General features: G+C 36.4%; 1 long non-coding RNA gene across 1 annotated transcript in view; it reads right to left on the bottom strand.

Annotated features, from left to right (window-relative positions):
* LOC102163669 overlaps nt 1–24,775 on the bottom strand; it is a 589,637-nt gene that overhangs the window by 208,422 nt on the left and 356,440 nt on the right. The window contains exon 5 of the long non-coding RNA XR_002336498.1: nt 2,440–2,500. This is a non-coding gene — a long non-coding RNA (uncharacterized LOC102163669). The remainder of the gene's footprint in view (nt 1–2,439; nt 2,501–24,775) is intronic.

Raw genomic sequence — 24,775 nt, 5'->3', positions numbered from 1 at the left:
CAGAGGTCACCGGAGCCATAACTAGAAGGAATAATTAAATGGTAATTTTGATGAACTCCCGGAAGTGGTGTCAAATAACATGAAAATGAGCAGCTACTGGTTATTGGGTCCCAACACGTTCATGAGTGTTACCTCTGGGAACTCCACCAGGTTCTCACAGTGAATAGCTAAGAAATCCCCTCATGGCAAGAACAAATGAATGATGATTATGATGAAATACACCCAGGTTATTCTCTATGTGAGGCCTATTCTCCAGTGAAAAAGCCTTTGCCAGGGCTTTATCCCACCTAAAGAAAGGCATTTCTTCCACAACAGCCTTCTCTAGAATTCCGGTCTGATTGAAAAGGAGGTAATGAGAGAAAGCTATGAAATTCCTCATAGGCCAGGAATACAGACCAACAGAAAATTAACTATAATATTGTAAAACACTTCTCCCAGCTTTACCAAAACACCAATAGGTCTCTGGCATAATGACAGTAGATTTCAGCTAAAAGAGCTGTATGCTGCAGACTTTCTCTTACAGGGAAAACTTAGGGAAGCTCAAAGTTAATAAGGGACAGCAACAGAATTTGAAGCATCTGGCAGCTACATCAAACATTAAACACAGCTCAAATCCTGGCTATATTAACATAAAGCTTTATACTAAAAATTTATTTACCTCAATTCCTATTATCTGAGGCATCACACACAACTTTCCATAAAAAAACATTATGTAGCATGAACAAAGGCAAGATGTATAACCTAAAGAGTAAACATTAAACAAATCTCAGATATTTATCAGTGTTGAAGTGATCAGATAGAAAATTTAAAATACTATGATTGAGATGTTAAGGGATCTAAAGAAAAAAATATAAGAAATATGTAAGAAGAGATGGGTAATATAAGCAGAGAGATGGAATCTCTAGAAAAGAATCAAAAGGAAATGCTAGAAATAAAGAAAAACCCAGAAACAGAAATTAAGAATAGTTTTGATGGTCTTATCAATAGATTGGACACAGATGAACAAGCCTTAAGAGGGGATAGTAGAAATTTCCTAAGCTAAAATGCACAGAAGCCCAGTAGATGGAGATTTGGCATTGTCGCTGCTGTGGCTCTGGTTACTGCTGTGGCTAAGGTTTGATCCTTGGCCCTGGGAACTTTCACATGCCACGGGTACAGTGAAAAAAAATAAAAGAAATTACACACAGAAAATGAAATTAAACAGAATAGAATACCCAATATCTATGGGGCAATTTCAAAATACTTGTAATATTCATAACTGGTGTGTGAGTGGGAGAATAAAGAGAGAACATTCCAGAACTAATAATACTAAACCTCAGTACATTTTGGAGAGCACTAAGTAGGATAAATACGTATAAAAATATCAAAAGACTGCACCTAGGCATATCATATTCAAATTGAGTGAAACCAAAGACCAAGAAAATCCTGAAATAAATCAAAAAATAAAAGCAAAACCTTTCTGCAGAGAAACAAAGAATTACAGCAGACTTCTCTTAAGAAACTACAAAAGCAAGATTAAATTGGAGCAAAATACTTAAGATGTTGCAAAAAACAAAAAAAAAGCACCAAACTGAAATTCAATATTCAGTGAGGATATCCTTCAAAAGAGAAGGATAAATGAAGACTTTATCAGACAGACAAAAACTGAAGGAATTCATTACCAGCACACCTGACCTGTAAGAACCAAAGGAGTTCTTTATGGGGAATGAAAATGATTAGAAATATATTAGAAACTCATATCTACATTTAAAAAGGAAGAGAACCACAGAAGAAAGAAATGAAAGAACAGAATGAACATGAGTCTGGAACATTATACATTGTTAGGAAGTAAGGAAGTGCTCCCCAAGTCCCCAACAATGAAGAGCTCAGTCAAAGGGACACCAGAGTATCAACTGATCAACTATAACAGTTTACCAGTGGTCAAAAACAGGACAATTTGATCCAAAAATACTGTACTAGATTATAATCCAAAGTACAAAATATTCATGAGTCTCTCTCATTCTCTCTGTACATATTTGTATATAATGGGAAAAGACAGGCAGAAAAAGTCCAAATAATCTGTGTAGATGGAGATGGAGCATAAGTGTAGCTTCCTACTCCTGTAGTGTTGGCATTGTGATTTCCTTCCAAAGGGTACAATGAGGAAAGGGGGTAGAAAAGAGTGACTTTGTAGTGGAGAAACCTACAAACACTAATTCAGACAAGTGATAGTTATTAACATCAACAATAAGTCAATTTTGATAGTATGTAGCCTTCATATGATGTAAAGATATTGGCATCTTATTTCTAAGGTTTTCTTCTCCCAAACCCTTTATCTCAGTCTAGTCATGAGGAAAGCACCAGACAGGCATCATCTGAGGGATATTCCACAAAATGTTTGACCAGTAATCTTTAAAGCTGTCAAGGTTATTAAAAATATAAAAAGTCTGAGAAACTCACAGCACAGAGGAGACTGAGGAAACACGATGATTAACTGTAATGCAGCATCGTGGATGGAATTCTGAAACAGAAAAGGACAATTAGATAAAAACTAAGGATATCTGAATAAAGTATTTGTTTTAGTTAATAACAAAGTGTCAATATTGCTTTATTGTGGCAAATACACTACAATACATATAGGTCCATGGTATACTACTGTAACATGTTAATTATAGGAAAAACTGGGTTCAGGTATATGAGAAATCTTTGTACCATCATCACAACTTGCCTGTAAATCTAGAAATAGTTAAAAATTATTTTAAAAAACAAGGAACACATCACTCCTGACAAGTCTTAGCTTATGGTTGAAGACAGACTGAAAACACTGTCTTTAATTGTAAATACACATTTATGCCGCTTAAGAAACAGAACAAGGGAGTTCCTATCATGGCACAGAGGAAATGAATCTGACTAGGAACCATGAGGTTGCTGGTTTGATCCCTAGCCTCGCTTACTGGGTTAAGGATCTGGAATTGGTCGCAGACGGTGGCTTGGATCTGGCATTGCTGTGGCGTAGGCCAGCAGCTACAGTTCCTATTAGACCCCTCGCCTGGGAACCTCTGTATGCCGCAGATGTGGCCCTAAAAAGACAAAAAAAAAAAAAAAAGAGAAAGAAACAAACAACAAAATGAAACAAAAGCCTGCCAAATTCTGCTTTTGTTTCTCAATAATGTTCCACAATATCTCCAGCTAGAGTGTCACTAAACTGGTAAAGGTAGCAATCACTTAGGCTGGAGTTCCTATGAAGAAAAACAGCAGTAGTAAGGCTAGAACAGCAAAGAAATTGAAGCTTTAGAATAAACTGGAAATGAAAAATTGAGGCACCTGAGAATGGATCAATGGGAATATGTGCTTTAGTCAAAGAAAATAAATTAACAAAACTTGACACCCCTTGGTTTTCATTTAGGAAATTAATTGCAATTCTTTTCTAAAATAATGGTTCTTGACTTTTCCTAGTTGTGTACACCCTAGAGACTCCAGTGAAAGCTTTGGATATTTTTCTTTAAAGATATAATAATTTTCCATACTGTTCAGAAATTTATTAATACTCCTTGAAGCCCCTCATGGATCCCAGATTTTATGCTCCTGTTCTAGGTCTTTTATTACGCTATAAAACTATGTAAGATCAAATAATGGTGATTAGTGGGACTACTCGGTCTTCAGGATAACATCATTTACAATTTTTGTTTCCATTACACTTACAAAAATGTAACAAAGTCCCACTTTCAATTTGCTTGGTGTATATGAAGTAAAAACTGTCTTTGAGATTGACCATTTGAATTAGTATTGTAATGTTTGCTCTTATCTGAAAGTAGATATGAGGACCAATGATGTTTTAATGTTAGAGCACCACCACTCTGTGGGGAACAAATTCAGATAATAATCATGCTTTCACACGTTTTTCAATGATTTTACACATTATGAACAAATGGAAAATGGGATAAATTGTGCCAGATTTTTTCCAGAATGAAACTTTTTTTGAGAACAAATTAATATCCTTGAAACATGCATTAACTCTTTGGATTGTTTGCCTACTAGTAGTTAGTAAATATTTCAGTAGCTTATTAACAGCAGACAAATATAGCCCTTCTCTTTGTAATTTTTCTGATGCCATTATGAATCCTTTTGTTTCTAATTTCTCTGGAAGGATGGTAAGTTTCAAAGAAATTTATACATTAGTCATTTAATAATTTCAAGTGCTCTGTTGAATTTTATTAAAAACCAACATCCTCTCTAACAAGAAGAACGAATTCAAAGAGAAATGTTAAAATGCAATTGAGGGTAAAGCAACAAGAGATTTTAGGGCCTACAAGTGAGTGATATAATAATTATTTTTAAAAAACCTAGTGAAATACATAAGCTGATATATTATTTGAAAGACCTCTTAAGCACTTTCCTTAAAACAGCTGTGCATGGTGTTGTATGTGAATTTTGTATTGTTCTCAGTAAAAGATTTAAACCAAAGGAATATTATTCATCAACCTTATGAAACAACCCAGAGGTTACCAAGTAATGAGTCTCATTGCTTAATATAGTAAGGAAATGATGTTTTGAGTTACATTCATCCTTAAATCTGAAAGTCTCTAGCATTCTAGGATACTAGCTTAGGAATTAAATATCCTTTCCTGTCTACAGAGATGCTGATTACCTCTTCCATTAAGCTTGATTTTGAGGAGTGATTCCAACATTCATAAATGAGTGCTAGCATTTCCAATTTCATCTGGTCTCAGTGTTTCTTGTTTATGAATTACAGTGATGTAGGCAGCAGGACGAGGATAACCCAGGTGTTTTCGTTTTTTTTCTTTTTAAGTGCTTATTGTACTCACAGATGGTCATCAGTTGACTTGACTATTTGCTTTGGCCAAGTCACTTAAGCCCTATCATCTACAAAATGCAGATATTAATTCTAGATTTCATCAAATGCCCTTTGGAGGTTAACAATCACATTTGGAAGCAACTTAAAGCATAGAGAAAGAAGCTACAAATACAGATTAATTTCTTCCAAAGGTAAAGCTTAATACTTGGCAAGAAATATATTGGCCATATTAGCAATACATGTTCTTTGAGTGATTTTTACAGGTTTGGCTCAAGAATCACTCAAAAGAGGTATATAATACCGTCAAGCATAGAGAGATCACACACCTAGGCACACTTTTTTTCACAAATTTTTGCACGCTCTTGTGAGCCAATTTTCCTTGAAAGTTGAATTCTTTTGCTACATAGTAATTCAAAAATATTTTATAATTATTTTATAACTATTTTTAAATTGGTTTTAAAAGCCATGTTTCTTTAAATATTACCATTTTTTTTCTTTATTGGTAGAAATATTTCACAAGTTATTAGACTATATTGTGAAGTTATTTAAATATGCAGGTAGCTTCCGATTCTTTAAGAATCTATGTTTCAAAAGCTTTTGTAAGCTGACTTGAGAACCCTGGATAGACTTCTCTTCAAAAGGTGGTCTGCGTTTATACAGGAAAAACAATACTCCCACACAGATAAATTCTGCATGCAATATTAACATAAACAAAACAAAGCAAATCAGGAACCTCAAAACTGACATACACATGTTCCAGAGAAGTAAGAGTAATGTCAAAGTTGGAGCAATGGAGGAGAGCTGAAATGGAACCATTCCCTGGGGAAATGAAACAGATTTAGGCCTTTACAACAAGGAACTTGGAAGAGAACAAGCTCATTGTGCATGGGGTGCAAAGCTGGACACTAGACTCTTAAGGAAGAGCAAAGGTTCACACATGACCTGTCCAATTACACAGAAGAGTGGGAGCTTCTTTGATGGTTCAAGAATGAAAAATGTTTTTCCTTGTTGAATATAAAGGAGAAATCTGCAGCTAAGAGCCCCTGATAGGCAGCGTGCAATCATAGGAAGAGAAATCTGCCAGGAAAGAAGCCTACACCAAAAAGTCATCCATGAGAAACAGAGAATGTGCCCTGGTTATGTGTTTGAGTCACAAGATCAGGTCAGAGGATGCTGAATCCTTCCCCTCCTCGTCCTTCTAATTTAAAGGACTGGGTTAAAATACTCCCCAATTCAGAGACCATTATCATCCTCCTCCTATACAAGTATCCTCTATTGTATATAAATTCTTTCCTTTTATGCTCGTCTCTACTTGCTTCCCCCTTCCATTGCCCTGTGTCTATTTATGCATGCATCCTTGTAGAATGTTTTTTTGTGTGTACATGTGTGTTTAAGTTGCATTAATAGTATTTTGCTATAAATTCTGTTTTATTTATTTCTTTTATATTCAGTACAGTGCCCTCTAGGTCTGCCAAAGATACTATATAAACATCTAGTTGATTCAACTGTTGCAGAGTTACCAACAAATCTGCTTCAACTCATAGACTGTGTTCGTGGAAACAGTGAGGTGGGGGCAAAAAACAATTGTTCTATAGTAAACAAACTACATGGCCTCTTTTGGAACTCTGTAAATATTTTTTGAGCTATATATCCAATAGTGCTTTTTTGGTCAGCAACCATACCAATTCTACATTTAGCCAAATATGGCCAGCTTGCTTTTTTAAATGGTTTAACCAATTTACACTCTTATAAAAGTGAATAGGTATTCTTCCCACATTCTGGCCAATGCTCTGTATTATCTACTCCACAAACTGTTACTATTCCTATGTGCATATACTACCATATTATTATTTTGGTCTGAATTTATCTAATTATTGGTTTAACTACCTCTTCAAATACTTCTTAGACATTTTGGCCCCCTTTTCTTTGATTTGCCTATTCAAATTCTTTGTACATTTTTCTATTTGATTTCCAAACTCTCTCGTTTTATTTACAAGAGTTTTTTTTTTAAAATACACCATATGGTATTTATTTGTCAATTATAGACATTATATTTTCTTATAATGTCTCATCTATTAATTTTGTCTTTCAAACATTATGAATTTTTCTTAGATCAAATCTATCAATGTTTTGATTAATGAATGGCAGTTTGTGGGGTCTTGTTTAAGAAGTCTTCTCATCCCAAGTTTATAAAGCTATTTAACATGTATTTATTAGCTTTTTGTTTTGTCATTCACAATAGATCATTAATCTTCCTTAAATATATCTTTGAACATATAGCATCCATTAGGGGCCCAAATGAGCCAGTTATGCTGAGGCCATAACTAGATTTGCTTCCCCCATTACTTAGTGTTGCCTCTCTTACCATATATCAAGTTCTTTTATACATACGGGTCTATAGCCAAATTATTTTCATTCATCAGTCTATGTCTTCCTTTGCTAGTCCATACTCTCTTCAAATTTTTGCTCATACCCTTGTTATTTTATTTTCATTGGACACTTTAATATCTGGTGTAGATAGTCATAGTCACCCCCTTTTAACTGTATTTATCAACACAGATTTGGCCACTATGACCTATACCTATTTATCTCAATTTTAGAATTTTTTTGTGGAATACCCCAAATATCTCAACTGCATTTATTTTGTATGGCATTGAATTTGTAGATTAATCTGGAAGATCTGTATCCTTGCAAGTTAAGTTTTCCCCTCTTTAAACATGCTACATCTGCCAAATTCTTCAAATAATATTTTATCTAATATGACATTAAAATTTTTCCCGATAAAATCTCAAATATTCTTGATTAGTTTGATCCCTTTTCTATCTTGGCTCCACCCTCCTCCAGCCTTTTCCCAAGCCACATATGTACACACATGGTTACATTCAGCATCACTCTCTCAGTGGCTTCTTGTGAATTTTGTGTTAGTTCTTTGGTTCTTCCTCCTCGACTTTCCTTTTCATCCAATGGCATCTCTGGAGCTTTGATGGCGAAGGCAACCTTTGGCCTGTGGCCTGCAACCTGGGTCCCATGGCCCCACTGATTGTCTATGATGGTTTGAGCTAAACTTTTGTCACATACAAGTGAACCTCCTAATTAAAATAGCATGTCAATAAATGACACACATGCCACATTGATATACAGGGTTGTTGGTAGGCATTATTTTATAATTGTCATATGATCTCTCTCCTACATCAACCGGTCCTTCTCAATCTTCCAGTTCCTTCCAAGTCATTTAATAGTGAGGTTCATCACATGGCTTACTGAGTCCCTTTCCTCTTTCTGTTCCTTCAACTTGCTCTACCCAACAAAGCTCTTCAACCTCCAGAAGGGATGGCTTTTTCACTCTTCCATCAGATTCTTGATTTCTCTGTCCTTTATTTTTTAAAGTGATCTAATTTTAAATATTTTAAAAGACCATCTAATTGTTTATACCAAGGGAATTTCCATCCTAACAGAGAAATCTCAATCTAAATCAATTTATAATTGGTGTGAAATTTCATATCACACATGAAAACAATTCAACAAGTACAGTGGAGAATATTTATGGGTTGTTCTGTTACGAGGTAAACAAGTTCCATGTAAGAGGCTGTTGGATGGGTTGTTGTTTCTTCTAAGTATTTTCTCCTTTTTTATAGTTTCTTCCTTTATTTTCAAGTACGATCTGAGCACATAGGATTTATAAAAGTTTGGCATTTTTGTCTTTATTTTTTTCCTTGTGCAATGTTGTGACATTGCAATGTGGGCCTCTAGCACACTGGGAGACAGATTTATTCATAATGCTTAAGTGCAGGCCAGTCTTAAGGCTAAGCTACAAGATATGCAAATTGTCAAACCTGGGTCTCCTAAGTCTAGACATTAACCCAGCAAACCTCTAAATTCTAATTAGCTTTCTCTTTAACCTCATTTTACTTTCTCTTTCCATTCTCATGGTGTGAAATTTCAAGCTGTTAATAGGATAAAATTGCTTCTACCTTTGTTTGCAATATATGTCATTTCAAAATTTAATATCAGAAAAATGTCCAAAGGGGAATTTCATCAGATACATTCTACTCATTAGTAGAAAGGTTATTGAGATTCTCTATAGAGTATATGTAGAATATAAAGACCATTCTGTTGTGTGCTTTGCTTGTTTTATTCTTTCTTATTCTTGTCTCCTACCAATCTATATTTACAAATGTCTAATTAGGTATATTTGATAATACAAAAGTCCACTAGCATAATAAGCAAAAGTTTTAAGTGAAAGACTCTGGTAAATTATACTTGTGTTCTTGTATTGTTTATTATGCTTTTAACAAATCACAGGAAAAATGATTGCTAGTACATTATTATTAGCTTTGTTGGTAATTTAAAAATTTCAGATTTATAAAATATAAGAACTATTGTAATGTTTAGTGTTTCATATTTTTAAATATAATATAGTTATGTGTTTTGTGATGATCAAGTGTCAGGTTGTATTGCAAACATAATCATTAGTAAAAACACTATTCTAGACTTTGGGTATTTTCATTAGCTATACTTGAACAGTATAAAGGGAATTATTATTTATCAATCAACAATGGTTATAAACTCAGTACTAGAATATAGCACCTAGTGCTATACTTGCTATTCTAATTTTGATATTATGAGCTTAAGATATTTGTATAAAATGCTTTTGTAGGTGTTCTAAGCAGAGACGAAACACCAGAATTTGCAAAGTGGTTTCATAGTTTAAGGGAAAATTAATTTTGCTTTGTTGTTTTAACTTTTGTTTGCTTTTTTCAAAAGTCTCTTCTTAACTAGTGAGCCCAAAATGTCAGGTCTGTAATCCCAGAAAGAGCTTTACCAGGTGTGTGTACTTCCCGGATCACATAGTTCAATGAGCTGTATTATCTGCTTCAGCACAATCTCTTCTCAAGCCAGTTACTGATGCTGCAATCATAGCCCTGAAATGTATGGGTAAATAAAGAGCTCCGTTATCAGAAATATATAACTTCTTGTTCACTTTCTCAAGAGACTCTTAATGGTAAAATTATGGTAAAATGAGCAATTTATCTCTTACTTTTTATTAGAAAATAATAAATTGTATTTGTAATTTCAGGATTTCTTTCCAGTGCCTCATTAAATTGGTTCCTGTGTTACAGAAAGCCCCTTGTAAAGGATGTTTTCAGAGGATGTTTTCATTTCATTAAACTCTGTCTTCTCCTCAAGCTTTTTATCGCCTTTTGACCCAAAAAGGGCCACAGAGATGGCCCAGCTCTTCCTTAAGATTATTTAATAAAGAATTTTCCATCCATTACTCCTAAGCATAATACCTAACCACAACACAGAGTTAATCTAGTCCTTTCCTCTATACTCAATGGTCTTGTATGCAGGTCGTACTTTGGGTTGGCATGGGAATAGATTAGACGTTTTATTAGACTAAATCATTTCGACACAAAAAGCTAAGTTGTTTACCTAGCAGAAACTTTTCTTTTGTTTTGTTTTTTGAAGACTAGGGCACACTAGATAAAGCATTGTTCTTCTCTACCATGAACCATAAAATTAAAGGAGATAATTGAGTTTTCTGGCCTTGATTCAATGTCACTAGAATAGAATAGGTTCTTAGAACTTGAGTAGTTTAAAACCATTCAGTAGGTTTTTCCATATATTTTCTTTTAAAATCTCTCTTCAAAAGTTCCACATTCCTGATTTTAAAACTTCAGTCATTTGGTTTTGACCAATTCAGCAGGGGGAACAATAAAATAGTTTTCCTTCTGTCCAGCCATGTTTCCTTTGGTCAATGCCATTTCAGTTTTCTTGGCTTATTCTTTTTGGATTTTTCAAAATCACTATCCTTCATACTAAATATGATATGGAAAATATTAGCTAAATATGTTTTTTCAGATTAGACTTTTGGTAAAGGTATAGTTGAAAGGCTAAGATAGATAGATAGATAGATAGACAGACAGACAGACAGACATACAGACAGACAATAGGGTTTGTACCTCCACTGGTTTGTTCCGCCACTAATACAGACTACATTATATTTTCAGTAAAAATTGAATTCAAGACATTAGAAATGAAAGTGAACAATTCATCAGATGTTTGATAGATTTTCTTTCTAGTTTATATATCAATCTTTAAAAAAATTAACAATAGAACAGCTCAAACAATGGAATTTTTAGGAAAGTAACCTGATTTTTCTGTTCAGCAATTTTATGGTTATTCTTCAGATTGGACCCATGATTTTCTCACCTTTGTTCTTTTGTCTTAGTTTTATTGCTTTGCCCCAAGTCGCTACTGAGAAATAGCTTGTTACACATGCAAAAAAAAAAAAAAAAAATACGTTAGCAGCCAAATAACTCTAATAACTACTAAGTGGTTTATCCTGTCTACTCTCTTAAACATACTTTGGAATTGGCTTACAAGCATAATTTAGGCAGAGTTTGTAAAACGAAGTTAACCTTCAACTTTTTGTGACTGAATTTGGGTTTATAGTGTGTAACACTGCTTTCTTCTTTCCACTGGTTCAAGATGTGGTAGAGTTCCATTTACAGTTGTATCTGTAAATACTAATTGCTTATTTGAAACAACAGTGCTTTCTTTTGCCCACTATCCAAAATCCAATCATTGTTCACTAACAACATATTACAGCTGAAAATGAAAAAATATGTGATAATAATGTCTTTAATGAAATATTATTTTTCCTCAATTTAGATTCCTGGATTGGGAAACAACTTACAATAATTCACATGTTTTAAATGAAAATATTTCTATTTTACCTTCCCAAATGTTAAGTTAATGGTGCCTTAGATGTGAGAAAATATAATATTTATTCATATGTACCAAGTCCTCATCATCTAATTTCTGTAAGAACACTTTGAAGTGAGTGCTTTTACTCCCATTTACAGATAAGAAAATTGGGGCTCAAAAGGTCTACGTAACTTGCTCAAGATCATAGTGGAGAGACTGAGATTCAAATCTCAAATTTGTTTTATTCCAGAGCTTAAATTCATAACTACAATACTTTACTAACTCTTAAAGTCTATGTGGACATCCTAGTAGGCATCAGAAAGGTGTCATAGAAAGTTAGGATGGGAAGGGATACTGAAGACCATGGCATTTTAATATGGAGATAGTGAAGTCTATAAAAACAAGGTTCCCTAATGTCATATTTTTATTTAGTGGCAGAAGTCAAATATCATCCCTTTGAAGTTTTCATTAAGAAAATCTCGGAGTTCCCGTCGTGGCGCAGTGGTTAACGAATCCGACTAGGAACCATGAGGTTGTGGGTTCGGTCCCTGCCCTTGCTCAGTGGGTTAACGATCCGGCATTGCCGTGAGCTGTGGTGTAGGTTGCAGACGTGGCTCAGATCCCGTGTTGCTGTGGCTCTGGTGTAGGCCGGTGGCTACAGCTCCGATTCGACCCCTAGCCTGGGAACCTCCATATGCCACGGGAATGGCCCAAGAAATAGCAACAACAAAAGACAAAAAAAAAAAAAGAAAAGAAAATCTCAAGACAATTATTTATAATTTTATTTAAAATCTTTTGGCAGTATTACTTCTATAGCATAGAAAATTCTCATGGTCCTTATCTACTCATTCTCTTTTTACTAGTCTATTCTTAGGCTGCTCAATTTTACGATGTCTTTCTTTCACAGATGAAATTTCTAATTCTCAAAAACGTTGATTTTAGTGGGAGGTCCCTTCGTGGTGCAGTGGTTAACAAATCCAACTAGGAACCATGAGGTTGCGGGTTCAATTCCTGGCCTTGCTAAGTGGGTTAACGATCCGGCGTTGCCATGAGCTGTGGTGTGGGTCACAGACATGACTCGGATCCCACATTGCTGTGGCTCTGGTGTAGGCTGGTGGCTACAGATCTGATTAGACCCCTAGCCTGGGAACCTCCATATGCCACAGAAGCGGCTCAAGAAAAGGCAAAAAGACCAAAAAAAAATTGATTTTAAGCATAATTATTATTATTTTTTCTTTCTAGGGCTGCACCCATAGCATATGATCAGCCTAGGGGTCAAATTGGAGCTGCAGCTGAGGCCTATGCCACAGCCACAGCAACACCAAATCCAAGCCACATCTGTGACTTAGGCTGCAGCTTATGGCAATACCAGATCCTTAACTCACTGAGCAAATCAAGGATCAAACCCACATCCTCACAGGCACTATGCTGGGATCTTAACCCACTGAGCCATGATGGGAACGCCTCAAGCATGCTTATTTTAAACATTATGGGAAAGACTTGAAAGCACGGCCTGTAACTCTTGATGATTTGATTCCTAAACATTACTTATCATCTTCCTTTCTAGCAATGTTCTTACCTAAACATTAGTTAAGAAAGAGAGAAATATCTATTTAAGTAAATATAATATCTCTAATTTCTCAGACCTATACTGATTTCCAATAATTTATCTGAGTTTAACCTCTGTTAGAAATCAAATATTTATTAAAAATCATTGATTCCTACATAAAAAGAAAAAATGAAATAGTCTATCATACACATACACATACACAGAGATATGTTTTCCAAAGACATTTAATAGTTGCAGGCACAATTTAAAACTGAGTTCCAGAGAAAAATGAGATCTCAAATAAATAAATGAAGGTTGATAGCTCTTTTTGTTCGGGGTATATTTGATGAATATAGGCATGAAGGTCGGAAATCAAATGTACCAAAGGCAGAGGGACTCTGATGGAATAAACAGAATCTAATCAAGTTTTCTTTTCTTTTTTTTTAATGTCTTTTTAGGGCCATACCTATGGCATACGGAAGTTCCCAGGCTAGGGTCAAATTGGAGCTATATCCACTGGCCTACACCAAAACCACAGCAATGCAGGATCCAAGCCACATCTGTGACCTACACCACAGCTCATGGTAACGCCAGGTCCTTAACCCACTAAGCGAGGACAGGGATCAAACCTGCATCCTCACGGATGCTAGTCAGATTCGTTTCTGCTGCACCATGACAGGAATTCCACAATGAAATTTTTTTTTTTCTTTTTTGCTATTTCTTGGGCCGCCCCTGTGGCATATGGAGGTTCCCAGGCTAGGGGTCGAATTGGAGCCATAGCCACCGGCCTACACCAGCAACGCGGTGTAGGCAATATCCCACAGCAACACGGGATCCGAGCCACGTCTGCAACCTACACCACAGCTCACGGCAATGCCGGATCGTTAACCCACTGAGCAAGGGCAGGGACCGAACCCGCAACCTCATGGCAGGGACCGAACCCGCAACCTCATGGTTCCTAGTTGGATTCGTTAACCACTGCGCCACGACGGGAACTCCCCACAATGAAATTTTTAATAGCTATGTGGGTGGTATGATTGCCTAGAATCTGGCAGCGCTAGTTTTTTTTTGTTTGTTTGTTTGTTTGTTTGTTTTTGTTTTTGTTTTTCAACTATAAGACCTCATTCACCCAGTATAGATTTACTGAGAATGTGGCATTATAGGAGGTTAAGGGCTAGACTGAAAAAAGACAGGGATCTTCATAGTCTTGTACTATGATCCCAAAGTCTTGCTAGAATGACATGCCTATAATACATATCTTATGGATCTCATTTTGAAAACATTTCAAACTAGATGTGAATTAAAAGAAAGTGAAATTGCAATCCACTGCTGGCGCAGGACATATCCTGAATAAGTCAATATATATTAAAAAATCTCACCCTAGCTGCAACAGAAAACAATATGTTCTCTCTGGGGGAAAATATTTCTTTGCCTTTTAAAAATATATAATATATATCCACAAATTGAAAGACACGTGAAGTAAAAGGAAAATATTAACCAAAGTCAAGAGCAAAAATAAGAAACAGAAGAAGACACATAGCCTCAGATGCTGGAATTAGCAGAAAAGGAATTTAAGTGGTTATAAATATGTTAAAGAAAATAGAGATAGTAATAAATACAACAACTGAAAAAATAGTTTAACGAAGAAGTAGAAACTCTAAATGGAACATCAACTGGAGATTGTAGAACCCAAAAATAAAATGTTTGAAACTAATAATTTTGGAGTTTCCATTGTGGCTCAGTGGAAACAAATCTGACTAGCATCCATTAGGACACAAGTTCAATCTCTGGCCTCTCTCAGTGGGTTAAGGACCCGGCATTGTCATGAGCTGTGGTGTAGGTTGCAGACACAGCTTGGACCTGGCGTTGCTGTGGTTGTGATGTAGGCCAGCAGCTGAAGCTCCAATTTGACCCTTAGCCTGGGAACCTCTATATGTCATGGGTGCAGCTCTAAAAAGACAAAAATTTAAAAAAAATTGGAAATTACTTAACAGTAGGTTGACCCAGCAGATTGAAATATCAGTGAATTTGAATTCAGGTCAATCTAAGTTATTAAAAGAGAAGCACAGATATAAAAAGAATGGAAAAGAAAGAACAGAGCAATGAATAATTTGTCCTTCTTGTGGATCAGTACAATCCATATCTTTCATTTCAAAAACAATGTCTCTAGCTTAGTACGGCAGGGGAGAACAGTCTTTCACAGTACTTTTTTCTCTTTCTTGTCCTCAGAAAGAGTGATGTTAACATTTTTTACTCCCAAATATAAATTACTAATTACTTGAGTATATTCACTAAACTAATAGTCATGAAGTTCCTACTGTGTTCCATGTTCTGAAGATATATGTCAATAACTACTGCATTACAGAGTATGGAGATAGGGCAGTGAATGAACTAAACTCTCCATGTGCATACGTTTTACTTTCAAGCAGAGGGAGACAGAAAATAAAATTGTATGTATGTGTATATGATGATATGCATTAAAAAAGTCAAGCGGTAAAAGAAAATAATGTATGTAGAGGATGGAGGACTGTGTAATGTTTTAGACAGATGATCTGGAAATGCTTCTCTGGTGAGGTGACATCTGAGTAGATATTTGAATAAAGTGAGGTGACATGCATGAAGGTAATTTGGAAAGTATTTTCAGCTGAAGAGATGACCAGTACTAAGACAGTGGACCAGAGGCTTTCATGCTGTGTTGTAATTGTTACAGCAGGTGGATAGCTAGGTATGAACAGAGAAAGGGGGGAATGGGACCAGATAGCAGGAAACCACATATCATGCAAACAGTGGGGTCTGTGGGCAAGCAAAGAAAGGTAGGAATCTCCACACTGAAAGGAAACCACACATTTTTGGCTGCTAAGTGGCCAGAATGTAATCTGTTGATCATTATGCCCTCATTACAATAAAATTATAATAAAATTAGCCATGAAGATAAGAAGTACTCATCATGCATCAATGTTATGATACTTTCGATCAAAGCTAAATCAGGACAAAAATCCCTCCTCGCTTTGGGAAGGGGGAGCTGAGAATGAAAATTAGGAAACAGAACCCCTAAACCCCATCACAGTGGAACCCCTAAATGTTCCATCATAGTGAACATTCTGCCTATGCAATTGAATGCCCCTTATAACTAGTGTGTGAAAGCAGGGCAGCTTCTTGCCTCTTTGCCCATCTCTCTTTAAGAGGTACATGTATCACTTAAATAAATCTCCACTTTTCTTTCTCAATTTCCATCTTGTTTCTGAATTCCTTCTGTGATGAGAGCCAAGAAACCTTCCCTTGAGGAACAGAATGACAGAGGGTACAGCCTGGTTCCAGGGGTGAGATCAAGGCAGAGCCTAGTATCAGAAAAGCAAAGCAGTTAGTTGGAACTAGATCTATTAAAGGAACTGGGCCATGATAAGAACTTACCTTTACTCTAAATAATGTGGGGGATCATCTACCTGACATATTAAAAAAAAAAACCAAAGACTTTATGCTCTTTTATAGAAAGGCAGAACAGAACCAGGTAGAAACAAGAGCAACTAAGAAGTGACAGTCCAGTTCAGAGTTGCTGGTGGCTGGGATAGGATGGTGGTAACAGAGGTAGAAGGATGTAATCAGAATTATTTTACCTTATTTTTATTTTATTTTTTATATTATGATTTTTATTTTTCCATTATAGTTGAATATAAATTTATAGTTACAGATAAATTTTAGTATTTAGATAAATACTAACAGCATTTAAGAATAGGTTCATTCAATGTGAAGCAAGAGCAATACATGAGTTACTTATTGCTGTTTAAAGTGTTAGTGGTAAATAATTTCCATCTTGTTTGTGAACTGGCAATGGCTTCCTAGAAATGTTTTTTTTGAAAAAAATTTGACTCAAAGCAAAAATAAAAAGTGTTGAAACAATTAGTGATGTTGACCATGTGTCAAAGGGAAGAAAATAGTAGGATACATGCCATGTACTTGTTATCTTTAATTGAGATTAAATAAACTAAAATTTATTTTTATTCATTGATCCATCTAATTTTTCTTCCCTTTTCTGTTCTAAAAGGTCATCAGTGATCTGTTTTTGCTTTCATTTATCTACAGAATTGTCAAATATTTAGTTTGTTATCTCTTCCAGATATTCTTCATTGTTTTTACTGAGATAACATCTATATAAACTGAAATGTGCAGATCTTAAGTATACAATTTGATGAGTTTTGTCAAATACACACACATGCACACCCCTCCAAGAAATCCCAATTGAAAGTTTGTAAGAAAGGCAAAGTTTTCTTGCATATCTTGTGAGTCACAACTCCGTCTTTGTAATTATTATTCTGATTTTCATTACCATAGATTAGCTTTGCCTGATTTCAAACATAGTTGGCGTGGCTTTTTTCACCTAATACAATTTTTCGAGATTCATCCACATTGTTTTATATATCAGCTGTTTTTTTTTTTTTTAAATTAATGTTGAATAGTGTTCCATCAAAAAAAAATCCATTACATTTATCTATTCTTTTGTGGATTAGCATATGGATTGTTTGCAGTTTGGGGCTATTAAAAATAAAGTTTCCATATAAATCTCTGTACAAATAAGATTCTTCATTTTAACATACTTTATGATGTCTTCATAGGGAGCAGAAGTCAAAAATTAGGGCCATACAAAATGAGTTCACAAAATTCTGAAAGAGCCAGAATTCTTAAAATGGAGACCCCTCTCTTTTCCACTAAAACAAAAATTATTTTAAGAAAGAGAAATATCATAGTAAGGATTTTTTTTTTTTAGAAATAAAAATTTCTTGAGTATTTGGAACCATACCTAGCTCTCGCACAGGTTTGGGGTTATAAATGATGCTATCTGGGTGTTTTGAATATCTTCAAACTGGATTTTAATTTTAATGTATTCTGTATTGCTTGTTTATTTAGGCACCTAACTGAAGCAAAACCAAATCCTTCCAGGCTAAGTGATGTTTAAAAGCAGTTCTCAAAGTTTACCATCAAGTTTCAAAGACAATATCTCTCACCTTCCCCTACACACACACACACACACACACACACACACACACACACACACACACAAAGGACATACTTGAGGAAAGCAGATACTATGAATGAGAGCTGACAGAAGTAACAAACCAAGGAATTAGTTTCACAAAGTTTAAAGTTATTGGAATTATCAAGTAGAGATCACTGAAAAGTTTGTTTATTGTGTTTGAAGAAACTAAAGGTAAGTAATATATGATTAAAAAAACAAAAGACAAAAGAATAATCAAACCTGAAAAAGATCCAAATATAATACCTAAAAATGAAAATTTATAATAATTAAAACTCAAATCTCAGCATAGAGGCTTACAAGGTAATCAGGCATAATTGAAAAGGAAAATTATAAGCAGGAAATTAGATTTTTTAAAATGATCTATAATAGAACAGAGAAGGATAAAGAAGTGGAAAATATGAAAGAAATGTTAAGAGACATGGATAATGCAATGAAGTTTTCCAATACACAGAGTTTTAGAGGGAGAGAATAAAAAGCACATAAGAATGTAATACGTCTATCTCATACCTCAAAATTACAAGCTGATTTGTTTTTCCTTATAGTTTTTAAAATTGGGATATAAAGGAAGAATCAAGATAGTGGAGGAGTTAAGATGTGGCACTCATCTTCTCTCACAAACACATCAAAAAAAAAATTTAATGTGGAATGATTCACACAGAACATCTCCTGAACACTGACAGAAGACCTTAAACCTCCCAAAAGAGCAAGAAACCCTCTATATAACTGGGTAGAATAAAAGAAAAAAGAGAGAGAGAGAGGGAGAATGGGATGGGACTAGCACTCCCAAGAGGGAGCTGTTAAAGAGGAAAGGAACCCACACCCTGGGAAGCCACCTAACCAATGAGGAGATGAACCGAGATGGAGAGACATCAAAGTTGCTGAGAAAATTGCAGCAGCTGGACTGAGGAGGATAAAGCTGAGTGAGAGCTGCACAGATCATCTGCACCACTGCCCCAGACACCACAGCATGAGACACTTGGGTGGGGGCTGGATGTGAGACTCAGGCTTGGGAGGTCAGTTCCTGGGAGTGGACTAGGGCTGTCTCTGGAGAGAGCCTGAGAGGCTTGGGAGTGGTGTGCCACAGGCTGGGGAGCTGAGCACCATAGTGAAGGAAACCCGGGAGGCGGTTTGGGCCCATAGGAGAAGCAAGGTGCTGTTGTTGGGGAGGACAAGTGGAGGAGGGGCAGACTACCATAGGAATCTCTCTCCCCGCACATATGTGGACATTCAAAGGGTGAGGAGCCTCTGGCTCAGGCTGTGGTGGCAAGACACCACTTGCTAAGGCTATGGGAGACCAGGTGCCTCTTGTGTAGGCTATGGGTGGCTGGGCACCTCTTGTGTGGGCTAAGAGCAGCAGGGCACTAAGCACCAAGCAGAACCTCTTGCGTGATCTACAGGTGGCAGGGACAAACCACAGCAAAAATCTCAGAAATCAGAGGGGGGCATGGACTGCCACCATTAGGGGTCTGTGAACAGGCTCCATCTGCAGCCTTAGTGGCCCTCAGAGGTCCTCAAAGAAGAGGGCATTACAACTGATCACCACCTGTTGTTGCTCTCACTCCCCTGGAAACACACCCACCCTGCTGCTACCACTGCCAAATGCTCTGGGCAGTGCCGACACATACCTGACTACTGCCACTTCTGAGGACACCTGCAACTAGGAGCAGCCTGCTCAGCAACTCCTGCATGGTATAAGCAGGACAGGGTTCTTCTTGCATGGTCTACAGGTTGCAAGGGCAAACCACCACAAGTGGGCACTTGCAGCCCCAATCATCTTAGAGGGCACCATAGAGTAAGGCACCCACCCGTGGTGCTCTAAATACCCTGGGAGCTCACACACCCTGCTGCTGCCACTGTCAAATGCTCCAGACACTGCCTAAATATTTCTGAGGCTCATTACCACTTCCCAGGGCCATGCAACTAGGAGTAGCCTATACCACCTTCTGGCAGGTCCTTGCTACTCTCAAGAGCCCAGCAACAAGGCATTGATTACTAGCCCTGCCCATTGCCTCCTTCTCCCTGGAAACACGCAGGACCCTACCAAGGGGATAACAGCCTACTCACACTGAGGAAAGAGACAGCAAATATCCAATCTTCCACACCAAAAATAAATAGCAAGCCCTCACAAAATACAAAGGGGTGCTCTTGCATAGAAATAGTCCTCCAAGACTGCAGTAGCTGCTTTCATTAACTCACAGAAAAAGAAAAATGTAAGTAAAATGAAGAAGCTCAGGAACCATTCCCAGTTAAAAGAACAGGAAAATTCACCTGAAGTAGCAAACAATGAAACAGACCTCTGAATCTAATAGACACTGAGTTCAAAAGGAGATAGTGAAAATACTGAAAGTATTAAAGGTGAATATGAAGGATATAAGAGCAGATATAATCAGTTTCTAGAAAGAAACTAGAAAATATGAGGTGGAGGCAAGAAAAATTAGAAAATTCATTTGCAGTGATACAAACTGAGTTAAAGGCACAAAAGAGCAGAATGAATAATGAAAAAGAACGAATTAGTGATTTGGAAGATAGACTAATGGAAATCATACAATCAGGACAGCAGACAAATGAAAAAATATGAAGCAATACAAGAAATCTATGAGATAGTATAAAGCAGGCTAACCTATGCATAATAGGGATTCCAGAGGAGAAGAAAAAGAAAAGGGGCATTGAAAATATATTTGAAGAAATTATGGCTGAAAACTTTCCATATGTAAAGGATACTGATATCAAGATACAGGAAACACAGAGGGCCCCAAACAAGTTGAACTCAAACAGGCCCACACCTAGACATATCATAATAAAAATGACAAAATTTAAAGATAAAGAGAGGATTTTAAAGGCAACAGGAGAAAAACAAAGTGTTAATTATAAGGGAATTACCAAAAGGCTATCAGATTTCTCTACAGAAACACTACAGGCCAGAAGAGAGTATCAAGATATATTCAAATTTCTAAAAGGGAATAATCTGCAGCTTAGAATACTCTACTCAGAAGAGTATCATTTAAAATAGAAGGAGAAATAAAGAATTCTTCTAACAAATAAAAACAAAAAGAGTACAGCAATATTGAACCCATTCTAAAAGAAATACTGAATAGGCTTCTCTAAATAAAAAAGAAGAAAAAATATGATGGAGGAAATCACAATTGGTAAGCAATCACTTAAATAAGCCCATATCCATATCTAAAAGGAAAAAAAAGGACAAACATAAAGACATTAAAAAAGGACTTTAAAGTCATACAATATGGGGAAGGAAAGCAAGTAAATCTAGACAACAGGAGAAACAGAATCAACTGGAAAACAAGGTTTAAAATGTCAATAAATACATATTTGTCAATAATAACCTTAAATGTCAATGGACTGAATGCTCCAATCAAAAGTCATAGAGTGGCAGATTGGATAAAAAAAGGCTAGTGCCTACAATATGCTGTCTACAAGCGATTCACCTTAGGGCAAAGGACACATATAAATAGAAAGTGAAGGGATGGAAAAAGATTTTTCATGCTAGCAGAAAAGACTAGAAAGCAGGAATTTCAATACTCCTATCACTTTAAAGCAAAGGCCATAGAGAAAGACAAAGATGGACAGTATTTAATGCTAAAAGGATCCATTCAAGAAGAGAATATTACAATCATCAATATATATGCCCCTAATATAGGAGCACCCAGATACATACAACAAATGCTAACAGACATAAAAGGAGAAATTAATGGGAATACAATAATAGTAGGGGACTTTAACACCCCACTTAATCAATGGATGGATCTTCTAGACAGACAATCAAGAAGGTAAGAGAGATCCTAAATGACACAATAGAAAAGTTAGACATAATTGACATTTTCAGGACATTACGTCCAAAAAAATTCAAAATATACATTCCTCTCAAGTGCACTTGAAACATTCTCAAGGACTGACCAGGTAATGGGGCACGAAATTAACCTTAAAAAATTTAAGAGTATAGAAATTATTTCATGTATCTTCTCTGACCACAAAAGCATGAAACTAGAAATCAACCACAGGAAAAGAGAAAAAACTGACTATACTACTAGAAAACCAATGGATCAGTGAGGAAATCAAAAAAGAAATTAAAAAAATACATCAAAACAAATGGTAATGAAGACACAACCATTCAAAATCTATGGGATGCCACAAAAGCAGTGCTTAGAGGGAAGTTTATAGCGATATAGCCCTTGCTCAAAAAAGAAGAAAAATCTCAAATTGACAACTTAAACCACCACCTAAAAGAATTAGAAAAAGAACAAAAAACAAAACCTAAAGTAAGCAGAAGGAAGGAAATCATAAATATCAGAAAGGAAATCAATAAAATATTCAAAAAACAGTAGAAAAAAATCAATAAAACCAAGAGCTGTTTTTTTGAAAGGGTAAACAAAATTAACCAACCTCTGGCCAGACACACCAATAAGAGGAGAGAAAGAACTCAAATGAACAAAATAAGAAGTGAAAAAAGAGAAATCTCAATGGATACTGCAGAAATACAAAAAACCATAAGAGAATACTATGGACAATTATTATGCCAACAAACTCAACAACCTAGAAGAAATGGATAACTTTCTAGAGACTTACAACCCACTAAAACTTAATCAGGAAATAAACATCAACTGAACAGACCGATCACTGGAAATGAATGGAATATGTAATAAAAACACTCCCTATAAACAGAATCCAGGACTGGATGGCTTCACAGGTGAATTCTACCAAACATACAAAGAAGAACTTAAACACATACTTCTTAAACTTTTTCAAAAGGTTGAAGAAGAAGGAACACACCTAAGGATTGTCTATGAAGCCACCATTGCCCTCATACTAAAATCAGACAAAGATACTGCCAAAAAAGAAAATTATAAGCCAATTCTTTGATGAATATAGATGCAAAAATTCTCAACAAAATTTTAGCTAACAGAATCCAACAACATATAATAAAAGATCATATACCACGACCAAGTGGGATTTAGCCCAAGTTCACAAGGATGGTTCAAAATACACATATCAATCGGCATCATATAACACATTATCAAAAGTGCCGGGGCCAGCTCAGCAGGATGGGGAAGAACGGGTGCTGTGGAACTTAAGGAAAAATAGTTAACATAAAACAAGACACAGAGACATTTATCTTAAGTAAAGGTGGGAGCCAGGGACTCAAGGTCTCAGGGACCAAGAGCGCGGGACTCAAGAGCACCGGGGAACTCCAGATCTCAGGGACCAAGAGCGCCGGGGAACTCCAGATCTCAGGGACCAAGAGCACCCTGCCTCAAGAAACCACACTGCTTTTATTCTGAGATTAAGTGAGGAGTGGCTATGGGTGGATGATACAGGGTTTGTTTAGAAAGCCACTTAGGTGGTAAAGGGTTAAGCTCTTACTCTGACCTCTAGGCACATAACAGTTCTTAAGCTTAAGTCACTTATGCCTTTAGGTCTTTGCTCTTAAACTTAAGTCATTTACCAGCACTGTGACTGTTTCTCCAAGAAGGAAGATGGGATAAAGTAAGACAAGAAGATGGGATAAAGTAAAGAAGGACAAGATGGAGTTCTCAAGGAAACATGTCTTGCAACATCTCCCCCTTTTTGTTTTTGCGGGAAGACAAAAATAGTTCTTGAAACTTTTTTCACTTCTTCTTGAATTATTCGCTTAGACAGAACACAGTCCAAGTTAAGTCTCAGAGTTCAAGTTAAGTCTCACTTGGAACTCCTCGGGCTTCCGCCGTGCATAGACCGATCAACTTCCACGGGTGGCCAGAGCAGGGTTTAGCACTCTGATGATGGCAAAAGGAGTCTCTGGAACTTGACCATGAAGAGATTCTCGAGGTGCTGTACAGCCTCCCCAGTGTCCATGTCAGCAGCGGATGCAACCTTCTTCACTCTGATGTGATGGATCCATGGGGCAATACCTGCAACCTTTATAGCAGTTGGGCTTGCTATGCAACCCTCAGTTTACAAATGTTAATAAATAGCTACAAAGAGTGTATCAAAGCCCATATCCCTACACTGACTACCTGAGTTAAAAATCTACCTTAATTCCCCCCTTTTGAGTTGGAGACTCTAACTGTGGGAAAAGGGGCGACGACCGCTCTAACTTCTTCCTGCTGAAAAGGGGCGTCGTTAGGGGAAGCAGTTAGGTCTCCACTCATGGAATGGTCAAGTGGGCTTTGATAACATTGCTTTGGATACCTCAAAGAAATATTTTCACCAGGAGGAGGAGGTCAGCTGTTTCCACAGGGCAGCTCCAAATACTGGAGCTGAATTGACAGCTCATGGATCTATTGGTGATGATCTAGCAGGGAATTAGACACATTCTGTGAACAATCAGGAATACAACATTTAGATTTTATAATAGCACAGGTAACTCATGATTCTTCTGATTTCTCTGGCTGGTTATGAAACATTTGTATGCCTTGGTCAGCATGCAATGGAAAGCTACCTTATGTCCTTTTGAACAGTATGATTTATGGCATCACCTTAAAGTTAACTTACTCAAATATATTCTAAACAGTCCCCACCATGTTCAAAATTCTCTTCTCAACGTCCACTTGTCACACACCTTGTATCACTTTCTGTATCCATATTAGTCTGTCCCTTATTTTCCAAGTAGAGCAATCAGCTGAAGACAGACTATCTTTCTTTTGAAGATGCAATTCCATTCCTCATTCCTTCTATATTGAAAACACACTCATTC

Source organism: Sus scrofa, chromosome 1 (genome assembly GCF_000003025.6).
Source record: "Sus scrofa isolate TJ Tabasco breed Duroc chromosome 1, Sscrofa11.1, whole genome shotgun sequence".
Taxonomy (NCBI): Eukaryota; Metazoa; Chordata; class Mammalia; order Artiodactyla; family Suidae; genus Sus; species Sus scrofa.
This window is presented reverse-complemented; position numbering and strand designations above follow the sequence as displayed.